Here is a 17,688-nt window from a genome sequence, read left to right as displayed (position 1 = left end):
AGTTACAGTGGGAGGTGCCGGAAGCAATTTCTTCAAATCCCATCAGTTCCACCGAAAGAATAAAGGTGCGAACCAGTCACTCAGTCCCACAGGAAGCCAACGTTTAATTTTCTTGTCAGTCCACTCAAAATTGATTTAAGGTGAGGGGGTGGAGAGGAAGGGAGGAGAGAATTCCCATTATCTGTTCTATGTATTAGTGATTAATTCCCGTTTGTTATGTTTCCTATGATGTACTTTAAAACACCTCATGGAGTATGTGAAATGCGTGTGCATGTACAGGAATGAATGAATCTGTGTTAATTTTATCACCCTCTTAGGGGGCTTATTAATAATATCAAGTAAGCTAATCAGGACTAATACTCCAGGGAGTTAGTATTTGAAGGACCTTAATGGAAAACCTACATAAGAAAAGCACCATTTATAACTCCAATCAATGCCAAAATGTTTTAATTAGCATATAATATGCTAGAAATTTTTCTTCAGGGAAATAAGTGGTGTTCAAGATACCTTTACAGGCTAGCTACGTTCAGTGGGCGCCGTTGTATTTACGTGAACAGAGTTTAAGAATTGAGTAAACCTCAAAGTGGAATCACGTCTTGGAATTCCAGTCTGTTCTGTGTGTGGTCTTTGTCGCTTGATTCTGACTAAAAGTTTGAATTAATCTTGCCCTTAGAAAATTGCCCCCTTTGCCTTGAGTAAACCTTTCTCGCAAGTTGCTTGTTGAAGATTCTGAAAGAACAGAGTGCTGAGATGCATTATTTCAGAGCAACTTGAATGGTTTTGAAGGAAGGAACTTCTTGTTAACAAATATTTACATGTGTAACAGAATTAGGAGCCAGCCATGCTCATTATCTGAAGGAAAGAAATTCTAAAGAAAACTGCAAATATAAAGGCACAGAGGCTGGAGGCAGCTTGATATTAAGAAAATGGGAGAGGGCCATTGAGGACAGAAAATAGGAGCACATTTGAAGCCAAGTGGAGAGTTGCGAAGGGAGGCCAGAGGATTGAAGCAGCTAGTTCCTGGGGGATCTAATTAGCCATGGTGAGGAGTTTAATCTGTTTCTAAGGACAAGAGAAACCCCACTGGAACACAAATTACTTGTTAGTTGAATGTTACCAATGTCATGGATTGCAGATACATTTGCCTGAAAAGTCCAGGCAAGATGAAACAGCCATATTGTACAAACCATTAGCTCAGGTTCTGTTAGTGAACCATGCTATTTATCATTAATAGCAATTGACAGTGGACTTGGAGGTTAAGGATACCACAGAGAGTGGTGAGGACCTCTGCAAATGAAAATCACATACTTCATCTTGTGAACCTGTGTCCTGGGTGGTGGTGATGAGGGGACAGCCTCAAATCAGATTCAGGTGATGGTTGTCATGCTGAGATGTGAGTCATGTCCCTCCGCCACATCCTCCTGTTTTCCAAGACAAGTGGTACATATGAATCACTGCATTAAATCTAATGCTTAAATGATGTGTGTATATTAGTCACCCAGTGGTGTCCGACACTTTGTGACCCCACGGACTTTAGCCTGCTGGGCTTCTCTGTCCATGGCATTCTCTAGGCAAGAATACTGGAGTGGCTTGCCATTCCCTTCTCCAGAGGAACTTCCCAACCCAGGGATGGAACTCTAGTCTCCTGCGTCGCAGGCAGGTTCTTTACCGTTTGAGCTACAGGGAAGTCTGCTTAAATGATGGTGGGTGATTAAAAAGAAAAATAAATCATTATGTGGGATAAACAAATAATGAACTTATATGGGGCTCACATACTCCTACAAATAACCTCTGATCTATATAGGGAATGTTTAGCTTTCAGTATATATGAAATCTCTCAAGACCTTACTTTCCTCTTAAATTGCAACTTAATCATTCCTACTTTGCAGATAAAAGAATAAAATCTTTCAAGCTAACCTCAACACATTTTAAATTCTACACTCTTAACATCTTTTCATTCAACAAGCATTTACTGAGTGCCCACCATGTTGTAGGTGCTTGAAATATATAAGTGAGCAAAAGATTAAAATTTCTAAAGTCCTGGGAGAACACTTATATTTAAATGGATAAAAGGGAATAGCAGGAAATGAAAGGGTCACAAAGGAGACTGAGGAGAAGACGACAAATGGTAAAAGTAACAAACGTGTGAATTGTATAGTATTATAGAAAACAATCAGTTGATACTGTAGAGACAAGACAGATAGAGCGGGTAGGTAGGGTTGGTTGTGCTGATGGTCTTGGAAGGATTTCTGTGCACATCTCCAACTCCGGAATCGTTAGGATCCGCCTCTGCTCTGCCTAGTACTTTGTTTTATCTTCTCTCTACTGTGTTCCTCCCCTCAGTTTATTAATGTACTCAAATGCAGTCAAGTGTCTTCTATCCTAAAAATAAATAAAGCAAAAAAACTCCCTTAACCATACATATTTTTCTTGCTTCTATCTCATTCTTTGAGAAAGGAGCTGCCTACACTGCTGGTCCCACTTTCTCATATCCTATTCACTCAACCACTTACTCTGATATGACTTCCACTTCAGTTTCTTTACCAGAACTATTTATAGAGGAACTTGGATTGGCCTAATCCAACTGGTGTTTCTTAAACTTTAATCATATTTCACCATCCCTCAGTCTTTGCCACTGTTAAATGTTTACTCTTTCTTGAGGATTCAACTTCTCTTGGCTTCTGGGATATTCTCCCAGTGACCTCCTTGCTGCATTTGTTTACTCTTCCTTCTCAGTTTCCTTCATGTTCTATTTTGCTGCATTTACTACCTCCTTGATAAATGTTAGTATTCCTCCAAATTAATTATTACTTCTTTAAGGCTAGAAAAATAGTCCTTCACCAGTAGTCATCAGAAATTCAACATATCCAAAAGTATGTACTCATTTTTTTCCTCTTTTAACCCTGGACTTGGTTAACTGCTTTCAGCATTTGTTTCTAGGAAAGAAAGGTAAAACTTTTAGATTATTTAGTCAGCCCTGGGAAACAACAGGTTGCTTATTTTTATTTTCGAATTTTAAAGTTTTTATTTTGCAAAATAATGGTTTACATTGTTATGTAACTCTGAATATTGGCATGTGTGAATAGAGAATTAGGGTGTGAAAAATTAAACATTAGGTGTTATGAAAAACTTACTAGTTAATATCTGAAAGCGTTTGACTTTCAGAATCTGGCATATTGCCTAAATGTATTCTTCAAGAATTAAGTTTATATTGTCATTTCTGGAAGATTGCATCAGGAATGATTTTATCAATTCATCTTGGACTATCTTTTAAAATAAGATTCAGTTTAAATATTAAGCACAGCATTTAAAGAAACTAAGCTTATCTGTTCATCAGAGGTTAGGGCAGAAAAAATTCTCATCTGTTTTTCATCTGTTATAAATACCAAATGTCACCCAATTTATTACTTGTGTAAGGTTGAAGACATTCTTCACCTATTAACTCCTGCAACCTTATTTTCATAAAGTATTCTCAACTACATAGATTCACACACACATATATACACACACAAGACAAATTTATAGTTCAGGAGACCTGTTTAACAGTAAATTGACATAGCATCAGGTGAGAAAATGAATTTTCACTTTGGTCCCAAACTGCGACCCAATCAGAATTAGCTTTTATCTTTATACAAAATATCATTGGATAGTTTTGTTAAGTCTCCACAGACAAGAATGTCCAAACAAAACATACATACTATGAATGTATACTAAAGGAAAATGAATCAATTTCATCTTGAGAGACTAAATATTTATACTTGAAATGTTTTGCTTTCGGTCAGGTTTTGAAATTAAAACCAGATTCAACTGTATAATTTATAAATATGTAAGTATGAAGAGAGAATATACTATAAGCATGTACAATGGAATATTAATATAAATTGCTTAAAAATATGTGTGCTCTTGGAAGATAATGCTGGGCATAGAATAAAACTGAGGAGATTTATTTACTTAGAACATAAAGTTATATAGTCTGATTTTTAAGGATTGATATGGACTATTATTCATTTTACTGGTTACAGAGTATATAATTAAGAATATTACCAAATTAATTAGCAGTATAGTGATGATTATTGTGGTTTAAGAAAACTGCGATATGGTTATCATGTTACTCTTTGGCTACCTTTTTATACTGTAAACACTAGCTTTGTGCTCTGTGATGAAAATGAGACTTTATAGAAATATCTACACCTATAAATAAATATCTACATTTATAAAAAGGCAAAAAACTAAATGTGAGACAAAATGCACAGTTCACAAACAATTATGGTTATTGAAGAAACACATGAAACATTTACCCCAAAGCTGGCATATTTTTTAATTTCTTAGGAAAGGGCTAGCTTTTCCAACTTGGAATTATGTGCTTTTAGCAAATGCTGACACTTGTGCTTGGAACAGTTTGAGACACCTGGAGACTTACAGTAGTAGGGCCAGTTAAAATTCCAAGTGAGAATTAATCTCTTCATTTTACTACCCTTTCTAAGATGAGTGGGAATGGTTTTGAAGGATTTGGCTTTCTACGTACCTAAAACTTTAAACCAGAATTTACTGCTGATAGTCCTTTCTGTGGAAGTATTTAGTTGTTCTTGTGTTGAAATAATCTAAACAGCTGGAATCTACTTCATAATTGTCTGGCTCCAGCTGGACATGCTTCAAAAAAAAAAAAACACCTCTTGTTCAGAGCTGGGTTTTCACTATAATCACAGAATTTAGTTTACAAAACAAAGACATAAATGGTATTTCTTCCTGCCTGGGGCTGGTTTGGCTAGGTTGTCTAGAGAGAAGAAACTCCAACTGCTTATTTTTTTCCTTTCCTCTAGCATTTGAGATTGTCTCACTCTGTTAAAAAGGCCTAGAGGTCTAGGTGCTAGTAGGATTTTGTTAAATAGTGTAAATGAATTTAAATAAGAATTTGTGTACACCAAGGAATGATTCTGACTCATTTCGGTCAAACAAGTTTATCGCCTTATTGCTACTAGAAACTCTATTAGTGAAATTGTTTGCCTTAGTCTTGATTACATTAAACCAAACTTGTAGAGCTAAGGAAAGAACACATTACTGAGAGGCAGAGACAAAGAAATAATCAATGTAATTGAAATATCTGTGAAACTTTTTGGGATAAGAGGAATCAAGCGATAAGAAAACTGCCTAACACTGAGTCAGCCTTGCCTGGTTGTCAGTCTCTCTGGTAATCATGGGAAGTCACAGGCTGCTTGGTTAGAGCCTCATTCTGTGTTCCTAGCACCTTGACCTGTGAACTCTGATGACTCAGCAGTCAGATAAACCCCACCCCAGGGCTGCTATGGATGAACATTAACAACCCTCCTCCAAACTTCACAAACTGGTTTCCAGTTTAGAAGTCTGTTGAAACATGTGGACTGGAAAATTTGTAGATGAGTCCCAAACATGTGTGAAGGATCTGTACTTAATAGTCTAAAGCATGTTAGAATCTACCCAGAGTAAAATCCCAAAGAAAGTGAGAAGATGTTGGTGCCAATTTACTTGTTATCCGAATAAACTACATGGAGAAAATGATCAAGGCAGTTCCCTGAGAGATCTATTCGTAAAGTTTTACATCTTCTGTGCATTGTCGGTTCACAATCAGAGAATGCATGTTGGTTTTTAAATTTTCAACATTAAAGTTACAGGGGAACCTGCACAGAAGTTAAAAATAACTGCTGAGAACTACCAGAAAGATAGCCAACAGGTGATCACTCTGCTCCCCAAGTATGGTGTTGGCATTTGGAGCAGTTCATTTTTATGACAGAATTTTCAGAGCAGGTGATTACCATCAGTCCATTTCCTAGTGTATCGTTATGCCCTATGGAAACTCACTAACTACTTATCACCTTTGTGTAACATATAAATTGTATTTCTAATTTTGACCAAAAAAGAAAAATATATGCTATTATAAAGTACGGGCTTGTGACCAAAGGTTGTGCCATGATTGATAAATCCATTTCTCACTCCATAAATCCATTTCTCATTCTCATTCTTTCATTCAGCAAGTAGTATGCTAAGTGCTAAATAGCCTACTAGGCTCTGGGGATCCAGTAGTGACCAACATAGACATGATCACTGCTTCATGGAGTTTAAGTTACTGAGTTCATTAATTTACTCAACAGGTATTTCTTTTTTTTTAATTAATTTATTTTAATTGGAGGATAAGTACTTTACAATATTGTGATGGTTTTTGCCATACATTGACATGAATCAGCCATGGGTGCACAAGTGGCCCCCCATCCTGAACCCTCTCCCCATCTCTCCCCACCCCATCCCTCTGGGTTTTCTAGAGCACCAGCTTTGACTACCCTGTTTCATACATTGAACTTGCACTGGTCATCTGTTTTACATATAGTAATATACATGTTTCAATGTTACTCTCTCAAATCATCTCACCCTTGCCTTCTCCCATATAGTCCAAAAGTCTGTTCTTTACATCTGTGTCTCTCTTGCTGCCTTGCATATAGGATTGATGTTACCATCTTTATAAATTCCATATATATGTATTAATATACTATGCTGGTGCTTCTCTTTCTGACTTACTTCACTTTCTGTAATAGGCTCTAGTTTCATCCACCTCATTAGAACTGACTCAAATGTGTTCCTTTTTATAGCTGTAATGCAGGTCAAGAAGCAACAGTTAGAACTGGACATGCAACAACAGACTGATTCAAAATTGGGAGAGGAGTACATCAAGGCTGTATATTGTCACCCTGCTTATTTAACTTATATGCAGAGTACATCATGCAAAATGCTGGGCTGGATGAAGTACAAGCTGGAATCAAGATTGCTGGGAGAAATATCAATAACCTCAGATATGCAGATGACACCACCCCTATGGTAGAAACTGAAGAAGAACTAAAGAGCCTCTTGATGAAAGTGAAAGAGAAGAGTGAAAAAGTTGGCTTAAAGCTCAACATTCAGAAAACTAAGATCATGGCATCTGTTCCCATCACTTCATGGGAAATAGATGGGGAAACAGTGGAAACAGTGTCAGACTTTATTTTGGGGGACTCCAAAATCACTGCAGATGGTGATTGCAGCCATGAAATTAAAAGATGCATACTCCTTGGAAGGAAAGTTATGACCAACTTAGACAGCATATTAAAAAGCAGAGACATTACTTTGCCATCAAAGGTCCATCTAGTCAAGGCTATGGTTTTTCCAGTGGTCATGTATGGATGTGAGAGTTGGACTGTGAAGAAAGCTGAGCGCCGAAAAATTGATGCTTTTGAACTGTGGTGTTGGAGAAGACTCTTGAGAGTCCCTTGGACTGCAAGGAGATCCAACCAGTCCATCCTAAAGGAGATCAGTCCTGGGTGTTCATTGGAAGGACTGATGCTGAAGCTGAAACTCCAATACTTTGGCCACCTGATGCGAAGAGCTGACTCATTTGAAAAGACCCTGATGCTGGGAAAGATTGAGGGCAGGAGAAGAAGGGGATGACAGAGGATGACATGGCTAGATGGCATCACCGACTCAATGGACATGGGTTTGGGTGAACTTCAGGAGTTGGTGATGGACAGGGAGGCCTGGCGTGCTGCGGTTCATGGGGTTGCAAAGAGTTGGACACGACTAAGTGACTGAACTGAACTGAACTGAGGTGAAGAATACTGATGGCTCAGACAAAACAGGAGGGATTGTGAGAGGTGGCTAAATATTTTTTGAGAGTAGAACCAAGGGATTCCCTGAGAGACTGGATATCAAATATGAGAGCTGAAGTCAAAGAAGGAGTTTTTGATCTAAGCAGCTAGAAGAATGGAGATATCTTTCACTTGGAGGAAGTTAGTAGGGGACAACAGATGATCACGATTTTTGTAGGGGATGTATTGATGTCTGTTCATACCCAAAGGAATATTCTTTATATTTCCAAGGTAGTTTGATATGTGAATATGGAATTTAGAGGCTATAAATTTAGAAATCATTTGTACATAAAGGTATATGGAACCTTTAGGCTGGATGTGATTTCTAAGAGGGCAAATATATGAATAGAGATGAGGACCCAGACTAACCCCTGGGTCACACCACCATTGAGAGGTCTGAGTGAGGAGGGTGAAAGAGCAAAAGAAACAGAAGGAAGAACCCCTGAGGTGGATGGAAACCTTGGGAGGTGTGGCGCACAGGAACCAAGGAGAGACAGTGCACCACGGAGGAGGTATTCAACTGTGTCATATCTTGTGTCATATCTTGTAACAAGACTCCACCACAAGATTTAGCATACTAAGGGAAAGACAAAAAAAATCATTAAAAATATGATTAAAGTCATAAAAGACCATTTTTAATGGACTGTTTTAGTGATATGTAGAAGTGTTTCTTTTCCCACACTCTCACAAAATGCAAATATTAAATTTTTAAAGGGAATTTAAAATATATAGGTTGTTTTATTTTTCTTCAATTATGAAAGATAGCTTTTTTTTTCCTTTGCTTGGGGAACTAATTTTTTTTTATAAAGTATTCACATCTTTATTTTCCTTTTAAAATATTGGCATGATTTTTCCTTGATTAAGAGAGCTCTTGATATAACGATGGTAACATGTCTGTCATGTCTTACAATCTGTAATTTATCTTTCAATGATGTCTTGGCTCTCAGAAGTTTTTTTATTTATTTCTGTAGTTCTCTCACTTTTTTTCTTTGTAACTTTTTAACTTTTCATTTATGTCTTAGATGAATTTTGTAAATATATTTCTATACTCAGTATTTCATATGTATGCACTGAATTCATGTATCAACATTGTTTTCTGGTTATTTTATACTAATATTTAAAAATTTTCTTCTATGATCTATCTAGAGTTTATTTTTAATGTATTTATCGGAACACCATTTGACCAAAACACTAAAATATACTGGAGGGCAAAATAGTCCAAATGTGCATGTTATGTGATCTGCTTTATTATCTGTACCTTCTCTGTTTTAAAAGTTTCCCTTCAGGCATGTTGCAGTGTAGTTTTTCATTGAAGGAACACCAAATATTTGAACTTCAACAAATATAACTGAGGTCAATTCTGTCATACAGTCAAAGCAGACAGTTGCCTTAGGCAGAGAAAGCATTCCACACATCAAATTCTTTAGGGATTGTTTTTAATGTAAGAAGCTAGAGGCAATAAAATACAAGGCATTTCCCATTTTGTCAAAAGAGAATTAAATCAGAATTTAATTATCTCTTAGAAGTATTGTCTTTGGCACCTATTTTCATGTTTATATTCCAGTAGGGCTGGAGGGTAAAGCTACATAAAATAGTAATGAACATTTTAGGAAACAATTTAGTGGCTACCCATTTCCTACAATTAAAGGATAAATATTAAGAATATTTTTATTGAAAAGAGATGTGTGTGTTTGTGTGCATGGAGATGAAAGTGTGTATAAGAGAAAGCTTGCAAAATAAAATAGATAAGAAAAAGTTAATTTTTATCTCTAACTTGTCTCTTTCAATTAGAAGGCTTAAACCAAAAACAATTGAAAATGTGAAAATTCTGTCTTGCTTTATAATTTGATTTTTCCTAAACTAAGGAAATGGCGACCCACTCCAGTGTTCTTGCCTGGAGAATCCTGTGGACAGATGAGCCTGGTGGGCTGCTGTCCACAGGGTCGCACAGAGTCGGACATGAGTGAAGCGACTTAGCGTGCATGCATGCACTGGAAAAGGAAATGGCAACCCACTCCAGTGTTCTTGCCTGGAGAATCCTGTGGACAGAGGAGCCTGGTGGGCTGCCGTCTGTGGGGTCACACAGAGTCGGACACGACTGAAGCGACTTAGCAGCAGTTAGCAATCTGAGGAATTAATGAGACTTTAAAATCAGTAATATTTCAAGTCTCTTTTTTAACTCTTGGACCCACTTAAGGCCTCTAAAAATCCACTTTGCCCTGGGCCTATCCCAAGGTGTTCAAGACTTTGTCAGGGTGTAACGTGTAGCGTTGTTCACAAAGGAGGCCGGGCTGTCTCGCTTCTGTCCCTCCAGGTACCACAGTCCCCCACTGGGTGTCACCAGACTCCACTCGGTGCTCCAGTTTCCTTCCCTTGTGGTACAGCTTTGGTGCATAACCTACTGTCAACTAGGGTCTGCCGGACACCAGAAGGGAGGGAATGTAGGAGAATGTTTGTAGGTAGGATGTGCTTTCTCCCTTTGTGTTGCAGCTGATTAGAGGAGTTTCCTAGTAAATAATTGCTTAGGCCTTCAGTGTCCAACAGAGCCTTTACTGAAATAATTCTTTCAGTCTCTTAGTTTCTCTTGTATTTCTCTTGGTCTCTTTAATGTTTCTATTGCTAGTTTGGTCAAATATATTCAGCACTTCTTGAGCCCATATTCTTCTAAGACTTAGACACAGGCCAATAAAGACAGATGAGGAAACCAATGTGAGTGATAGAATGGACCCTATGCGCAGAGTCAGCCCTCACTCACACTTTTCCCAGATCAAGTTGAAACTCAGAGTCTGGTCTTTGCCCTTCAGAGCAACTTTCCGACAGTGATTTCTATGCCAAACACACAAAAAGATGCTGTAGAGAAAATGTTTCATGATTATTTCCAGACATAACCTGCATCCTTAAAAACCAGGTGAGATTTTTTGCTATAAAATATTTTCATAACTGTACCACCTCTGATCACATTTCTAAGTTCTGTCACTGTAAAGGCAAGTTATTTACTTCCAGCATCACATGCATGCATTTATCTGTAAATTTTTGTATCTTTAGCATTTACCTATCCTGTATTTGAAATTCCTAACTAGCTCATAAGCTTCTTTTTTTTTTTTATTAGTTGGAGGCTAATTACATCACAATCATAAGCTTCTTATAAACAAAAAATGTCTGTATCTCTTTATAGGAAACAGAATGGTAGGTAAAGGGTAATATATAACCCTGAGTAAGTTTCAATATGTTGCGATCTATTTTGTCAAAGTAATAGCTACTGGGGAGGGTAGACATTTTTTAAAAAAGAATGTGTATATACTTAGAACTTTGGGGTATTTATTTTCCCATTATCTGTAAAGTTTCTGCACATGAGGCTTCTCTCCCAGACATCTATGACTTAATATGGCGAATATTGGTAATGTGCAGAATAAGATATATAGCCATAGTGAAATGAATATGACCTTACACAGGATATGAAGTATATTTAAAGAGTTTTCTGAGTGGCTTTTCAACCACGCACATTATACTCTGTTAATATAATTGCTACTAAGTGCTGTTTTTATTGACAGCACAATATATTTAAAGAAAGCCATTCAGAAGTTATGAGAGATCACCTCTATTTTAACCCTGCAAGTTTGTCTCAGCATTCAGGCTTTACTGAGTGACCACTTTTATCTGATGCAGCACTCTTCAGAATCTCAACATTGAATAGTTGCTGAATATATGCTGATTATTCTAGCATTAGAAGTGTAAGAATTTCAAAAGTTTCTATCACAGTGCTCTGATGCTTGCTTTCCAGATACCTCGTATAATCTCTGCACCATAACGGAAGGCATCATCTTTTTGAAACAGGAATGAAAAGAAGTTAACAACACCCATTGATACTCATCTGGAAACTAAGACCTGGGTAACGGGGTGTGGGTGGGGGACACTTACATAATTCTATACCCAGCATTTATCTATTCTCAACACATTTTACCCCCTTTTTATAGATGATGTGTGTATGTGCATGCTAGGTCACTTCAGTCATGTCCAGCTGTTTGCGATCCTAGGGACTGTAGCTGGCCAGGCTTCTCTGTCCATGGGTTCTCCAGGCAAGAATACTGGACTGGGTTGCAGTTTCCTCTTCCGGGGGATCTTCCCAAATCAGGGATCAAACCTGTGTCTCTTATGTCTCCTTCATTGGCAGACAGGCTCTTTACTGCTAGCACCACCTGGGAAGCCCTTACAGGTGACACGCGGGCACTAAACTCTGAGAGCCCACACCCCTTACCTAAGGACAGCAGCCCTGCTCTTCCTGGCAGCTGCACACACTGTGCCCAAACCATACAGCCTTGCTGAAATGCAACAGGCTGACATACATTTAAGATGAAGCAAGCTATCCAGTGAGGCTTCAAGCAAACATGCAACATCTTTAGAGAATTCATGTCTCAGTTCAGTTCAGTTCAGTCGCTCAGTCGTGTCTGACTCTTTGCAACCCCATGAATCAGGCCTCCCTGTCCATCACCAGCTCCTGGAGTTTACTCAAACTCATGTCCATCCAGTCGGTGATGCCATCCAGCCATCCCATCCTCTGTCGTCCCCTTCTCCTCCTGCCCCCAATCCCTCCCAGCATCAGGGTCTTTTCCAGTGAGTCAACTCTTCGCATGAGGTGGCCAAAGTATTGGAGTTTCAGCTTCAGCATCAGTCCTTCCAATGAACACCCAGGACTGATCTCCTTTAGGATGGACTGGTTGGATCTCCTTGCAGTCCAAGGGACTCTCAAGAGTCTTCTCCAACACCACAGTTCAAAAGCATCAATTTTTCCACACTCAGCTTTCCTCACAGTCCAACTCTCACATCCATACATGACCACTGGAAAAACCATAGCCTTGACTAGACAGACCTTGGTTGGCAAAGTAATGTCTCTGCTTTTTAATATGCTATCTAGGCTGGTCATAACTTTCCTTCCAAGGAGTAAGCATCTTTTAATTTCATGGCTGCAATCACCATCTGCAGTGATTTTGGAGCCCCAAAAAATAAAGTCTGACACTGTGTCCACTGTTTCCCCATCTATTTCCCATGAAGTGATGGGAACAGATGCCATGATCTTAGTTTTCTGAATGTTGAGCTTTAAGCCAACTTTTTCACTCTTCTCTTTCACTTTCATCAAGAGGCTTTTTAGTTCCTCTTCATCTATACAGTCCTAAAATTTTATCTGGTAGCTAATATTTATTGAACATGTAGTGCTATTGGGGCATCTTATATATTGTTTCCTTACTTAATTTTTATGACCACCTTATGGGTAGGTATAACCTCAATTTACAGATGATAACACATCATCAGGAGGATTTAAGAATTTAAATAACGTTCTTAAAGTCATATTTTACTAATAAGGTAACCAATGCCAGAGTTGTGAACTCTCTGACAGAATCTATGATATATCTCCACATCTTTATTTACATTTTCTAGGTTAGAAGCATAGCAAAAATCTCTTTCTTCCCCCAAAGCTTCTCTTTTCTCTGTAATAGTCAGTCTATATGCAGAGTTACTAAATAAGGTTACCTTCATCATTTCTCATTATTTGTGCTCAGTTGTGCCTGACTTTTTGTGACTTCATGGACCATAGCCCACAGGCTCCTCTGTCCATGGGATTTTCCTGGCAAGAATACTGGAGCAGGTTGCCATTCCCTTCTCCAGGGGATCTTCCCAGACCCAGGCATCGAACCTGTGTCTCTTGTGTCTCTTTAATTGGTAGGTGGATCCTTTACCACTGGCCACCCTGGGAAGCCCTTATTGTATATCATACTCCATCCTTTTCATTAAATCATTTGAACCTATTGTCTGATTTAAAGAAAATGTAAGTTTTTTGCCTCTCTGAAATGTATGTGTGCCTTCATATATGTGCAGGTGTGTGTGTGTATGTTCACTGTGATTTTCTGTGTGACCATGTTGTGCTATTTCTCATCTGGGTGAATGTTAAAAAAGGCCAACTCTGGAAAAGGAGAAGGGAGAATATAACAAGCAGATTGCTCTCAGGGTAAACTTTATAAGACCAAGTGGTTGATTAGATAAGATAACAAAAAAGGAGGAATTATAAACGTTGCTGAGGCTATGACTCTTGGGAAATGAGAGATGGGCAAATGGGTTGGTGATACCACTTACAAGAATGGGGAAATCCCTTGATTCTCATTTGGGAGTGAAAATGAAGACAGTTTTAAATAGCTTGAGTTTACATGGTGGGCCATTGAGGGAAGCCATCTAGCATATACAATTGTGTATTTGCAATTTGGGTGAAACTACCTAAACTACAGATAAAATTTTAGAAGACATCTTTGTTAAAATAGCTGTGAGAGGCATTATTCTAGTGCTTTAATTACAGTAACTTATTTAACTCTCAAAACAATCCCCATGTGATATGTGGTGGATTGAATAGTGTTGCCCTGAAATTCATGTCCTCTTGGAACCTCAGAATGTGACCTTATTTGAAAACAGGGTCTTTGTAGATGTCTTTAAGATGAGATCATACTGGATTAGGTATCAGGTATTCTCAATTCAGTGACTGATGTCCTTATAAGAAGAGGAGAGGACATACAGAGGGGAGGCCTTGTGAAGACAAAGGCAAGGATTAGAGTTATGCTGCCATATGCCAAGGGACAGCTGGGGCTGCCAGAAGCAGGAAGAAAAAGGAGGCATTCTTCCCTACAGCTCTTGGTGGGAACATGGCCTTGCTGATAATTTGATTTCAGACTTCTAGACTCTTGAACTATGAGAAAATAAATTTCTGCTCTTTTAAGCCTCCAAGTATGTGGTAATTTGTTAAGGCAGCCCTACAAATCAAATCCCTTATGATTATACAGTGAAAGTGACAAAAGGATTCAAGGGATTAGATCTGATAGAGTACATGAAGAAATTTGGATGGAGGTTCATAACATTGTACAGCAGGTGATCAAAACCATCCCCAAGAAAAAGAAATGCAAAAAGGCCAAATGGTTGTCTGAGGAGGCCTTACAGATTGCTGAGAAAAGAAGAGAAGCAAAAGGCAAATGAGAATAGGAAAAATATATCCATCTGAATGCAAGTTTCAAAGAATAGCAAGGAGAGATAAGAAAGCCTTCCTAAGTGATCGGTGCTGAGAAATAGAGGAAAATGATAGAATGGGAAAGATTAGAGATCTCTTCAAGAAAATTAGAGATACCAATGGAACATTTCATGCAAAGATGGGCACAATAAAGGACAGAAATGGTATGGACTTAACAGAAGCAGGAAATATTAAGAAAAGGTGGCAAGAATACACACAGAAGAATGATACAAAAATAATCTTTGTGACCCATATAACCACGATGGTATGTATGATCACTCACCTAGAGCCAAACATCCTGAAATGTGAAGTCAAGTGGAACCTTAGGAAGCATCACTATGAACAAAGCCAGTGGAGATGATGGAATTACAACTGAGCTACTTCAAATTCTCGAAGATGATGCTGTGAAAGTGCTGCACTCAATAAGCCAGCAAATTTGGAAAACTCAGCAGTGGCCACAAGACTGGAAAAGTCCGTTTTCATTCCAATCCCAAAGAAAGGCAATGCCAAAGAATGTTCAAACAACTGAACAGTTGCATTTATCTCACAGGCTAGCAAAGTAATGCTTAAAGTCCTCCAAGCTAAGCTTCAACAGTACGTGAACTGAGAACTTCCAGATGTTCAAGCTGGATTTTAAAAAAGGCAGAGGAACTAGAGATCAAATTGCCAACATCCATTGAATCATAGAAAAAGCAAGAGAGTTTCAGAAAAACATCTGCTTCTGCTTCATTGACTGTGCTAAAGCCTTTGACTGTGTGGATCACAACAAAATGTGGAAAATTCTGAAAGAGACGGGAATACCAGACCACCTGACCTGCCTCCTGATAAACCTGTTTGCAGGTCAAGAAGCATCAGTTAGAACCAGACATGGAACAACGACTGGCTCCAAATTGGGAAAGGAAGATGTCAAGTCACCCTGCTTATTTAACTTATATGCAGAGTACATCATGCAAAATGCCAGACTGGATGGAGCAGAAGCGGGAGTCAAGGTTGCAGGGAGAAATAGCAATAATCTCAGATATGCAGATGACACTACCCTTATGGCAGAAAGCAAAGAGAATCTAAAGAGCTTCTTGATGAAAGTGAAAAAAGAGAGTAAAAAGCTGGCTTAAAACACGATTCACAAAACTAAGATTATGGTATCTGGTCCCATCACTTCATGGCAAGTAGATAGGGAAACAATGGAAACAGTTGTTTTCTTGGGCTCCAAAATCATTGCAGATGGTGACTGTAGCCATGAAATTAAAAGACACTTGCTGTTCGGAAGCAAAGCTATGACAAACCTAGACAGCATATTAAAAAGCATATTAAAGACCTTTGCCAACAAAGGTCTGTCTAGTCAACACTATGGTTTTTCCAATAGTCATGTATGGATGGATGTGAGAGTTGGACCATAAAGAAAGCTGAATGCCGAAGAATTGATGCTTTTGAACTGTGGTTTTGGAGAAGACTCTTAAGAGTCCCTTGGCTTGCAAGGAGAGCAAACCTGTCAATCCTAGAGGAAATCAGTTCTGAATATTCAATGGAAGGACTGATGCTGAGTCTGAAACTCCAATACTTTGGCCACCTGATGGGGAAGAACTGACTCATTTGAAAAGACATTTATGCTGGGAAAGATTGAAGGCAGGAGGAGAAGGGGACAACAGAGGATGATGAGATGGTTGGATGGCATCACCAACCTAACGGACATGAGTTTGAGCCAACTCTGGGAGTTGGTGATGGATAGGGAAGCCTGACGTGCTGCAGTCCATGGGGTTGCAAAGAGTCAGACATGACTGAGTGACTGAACTGAACTGAACTGAACAAAACATACTAAGGGTACACTTTTATGCCATAGTTTTTATAAGTGAAGAAAGTGAAGCACAGATGAGGAATCCCATGTACTCTCTCAAGGTCAGACAGCTAAGTGAGCTAGAATTCAAATCCAGATGTTCTGGCTTTAGATATTTGCACTCAACCACCACCTGTACTCCTCTATTATTTTTTATTACCTGATAATAAAGAGTAACCTAGCCTAAGTACATAGAACTAGAGATAGCACAGTATTCCCTGGAGGCAGACAGTCGCTCAGAATACATAAATGTTAGGCTTAAACCACTTTTTCCTATCTAGCTATTTGATTATAAGACCACTGTTTACTGTCTTGTGAAAACCTAATATACTAAAATAAACACACTTACTGTATATAGAGTAAAAGAGACCTATCAAAGACATGCATTTATTTGTAATAATCTATGACAGCATCTATAACTCATTATCTAAATCCTTTTATAGCAGAATATGCTGTTTACTTAGCTTCTTTTATAGCTGATATAATAGGTTTCTGGGACCCACGATTCTGTAGAGTCTACATTTCTTATCTTCATATTAAAAAATGAATGGGTTTGAATAATAGATTCTATAAGTATTGATTTCTTTCACTAAAAATTATATGTTTTATATGATTGAACACATGTTTTGCGGCCACAGTTTCAGAATTTTTAGAAGGGAAGTTACTTTTCTTCCGTACTCTCAGGATCATTCATTCACTGGGGCAGAAAAACATATTTCTCAGGAATATGTTAACTACGATTAATGTGCATCTGGTACATGCCAGGCACTATACATATATACATTTCTTTATTTAACCCTCACAAAGACTCTGAGAATTTTATCACCAAATTACTGATGTGAACAAGGGGGAACAGAGAGGACAAATAACTTGAAGAATGCCACACAGATTTTTAATCATCAGACCTGGAATTTAAAGCCTGTGTTTCTCTGATTCTCATCCTCTCTCTATTTCAGCTACTTTTTGTGTAACCATATAAAGATGGTCACCAGTACCATAAAGATGAGATGCACAGGAGTTTAATTTGTCAGTTTGAAAAAGATGTTCATTTCTTTACATCTTTTATTTTACACTCCCATAGATGAAGTAAAGGTAATATGAATAACCCCCTGCCTAATGGAGAGATGGAACTACTTAAGTGGAGCTTATAGACTCTTAAAGCTTTCTTT

The 17,688-nt window shown here is 38.3% G+C and overlaps 1 protein-coding gene across 2 annotated transcripts in view; it reads right to left on the bottom strand.

The window, feature by feature from the left end:
- The window catches only part of PPP1R1C (protein phosphatase 1 regulatory inhibitor subunit 1C), a 127,497-nt gene that overhangs the window by 21,743 nt on the left and 88,066 nt on the right, over positions 1 to 17,688 (bottom strand). The gene's annotated exons all lie outside the window — the stretch shown is intronic.

This window comes from Cervus canadensis, chromosome 15 (assembly GCF_019320065.1).
Source record: "Cervus canadensis isolate Bull #8, Minnesota chromosome 15, ASM1932006v1, whole genome shotgun sequence".
Classification (NCBI taxonomy): domain Eukaryota; kingdom Metazoa; phylum Chordata; class Mammalia; order Artiodactyla; family Cervidae; genus Cervus; species Cervus canadensis.
This window is presented reverse-complemented; position numbering and strand designations above follow the sequence as displayed.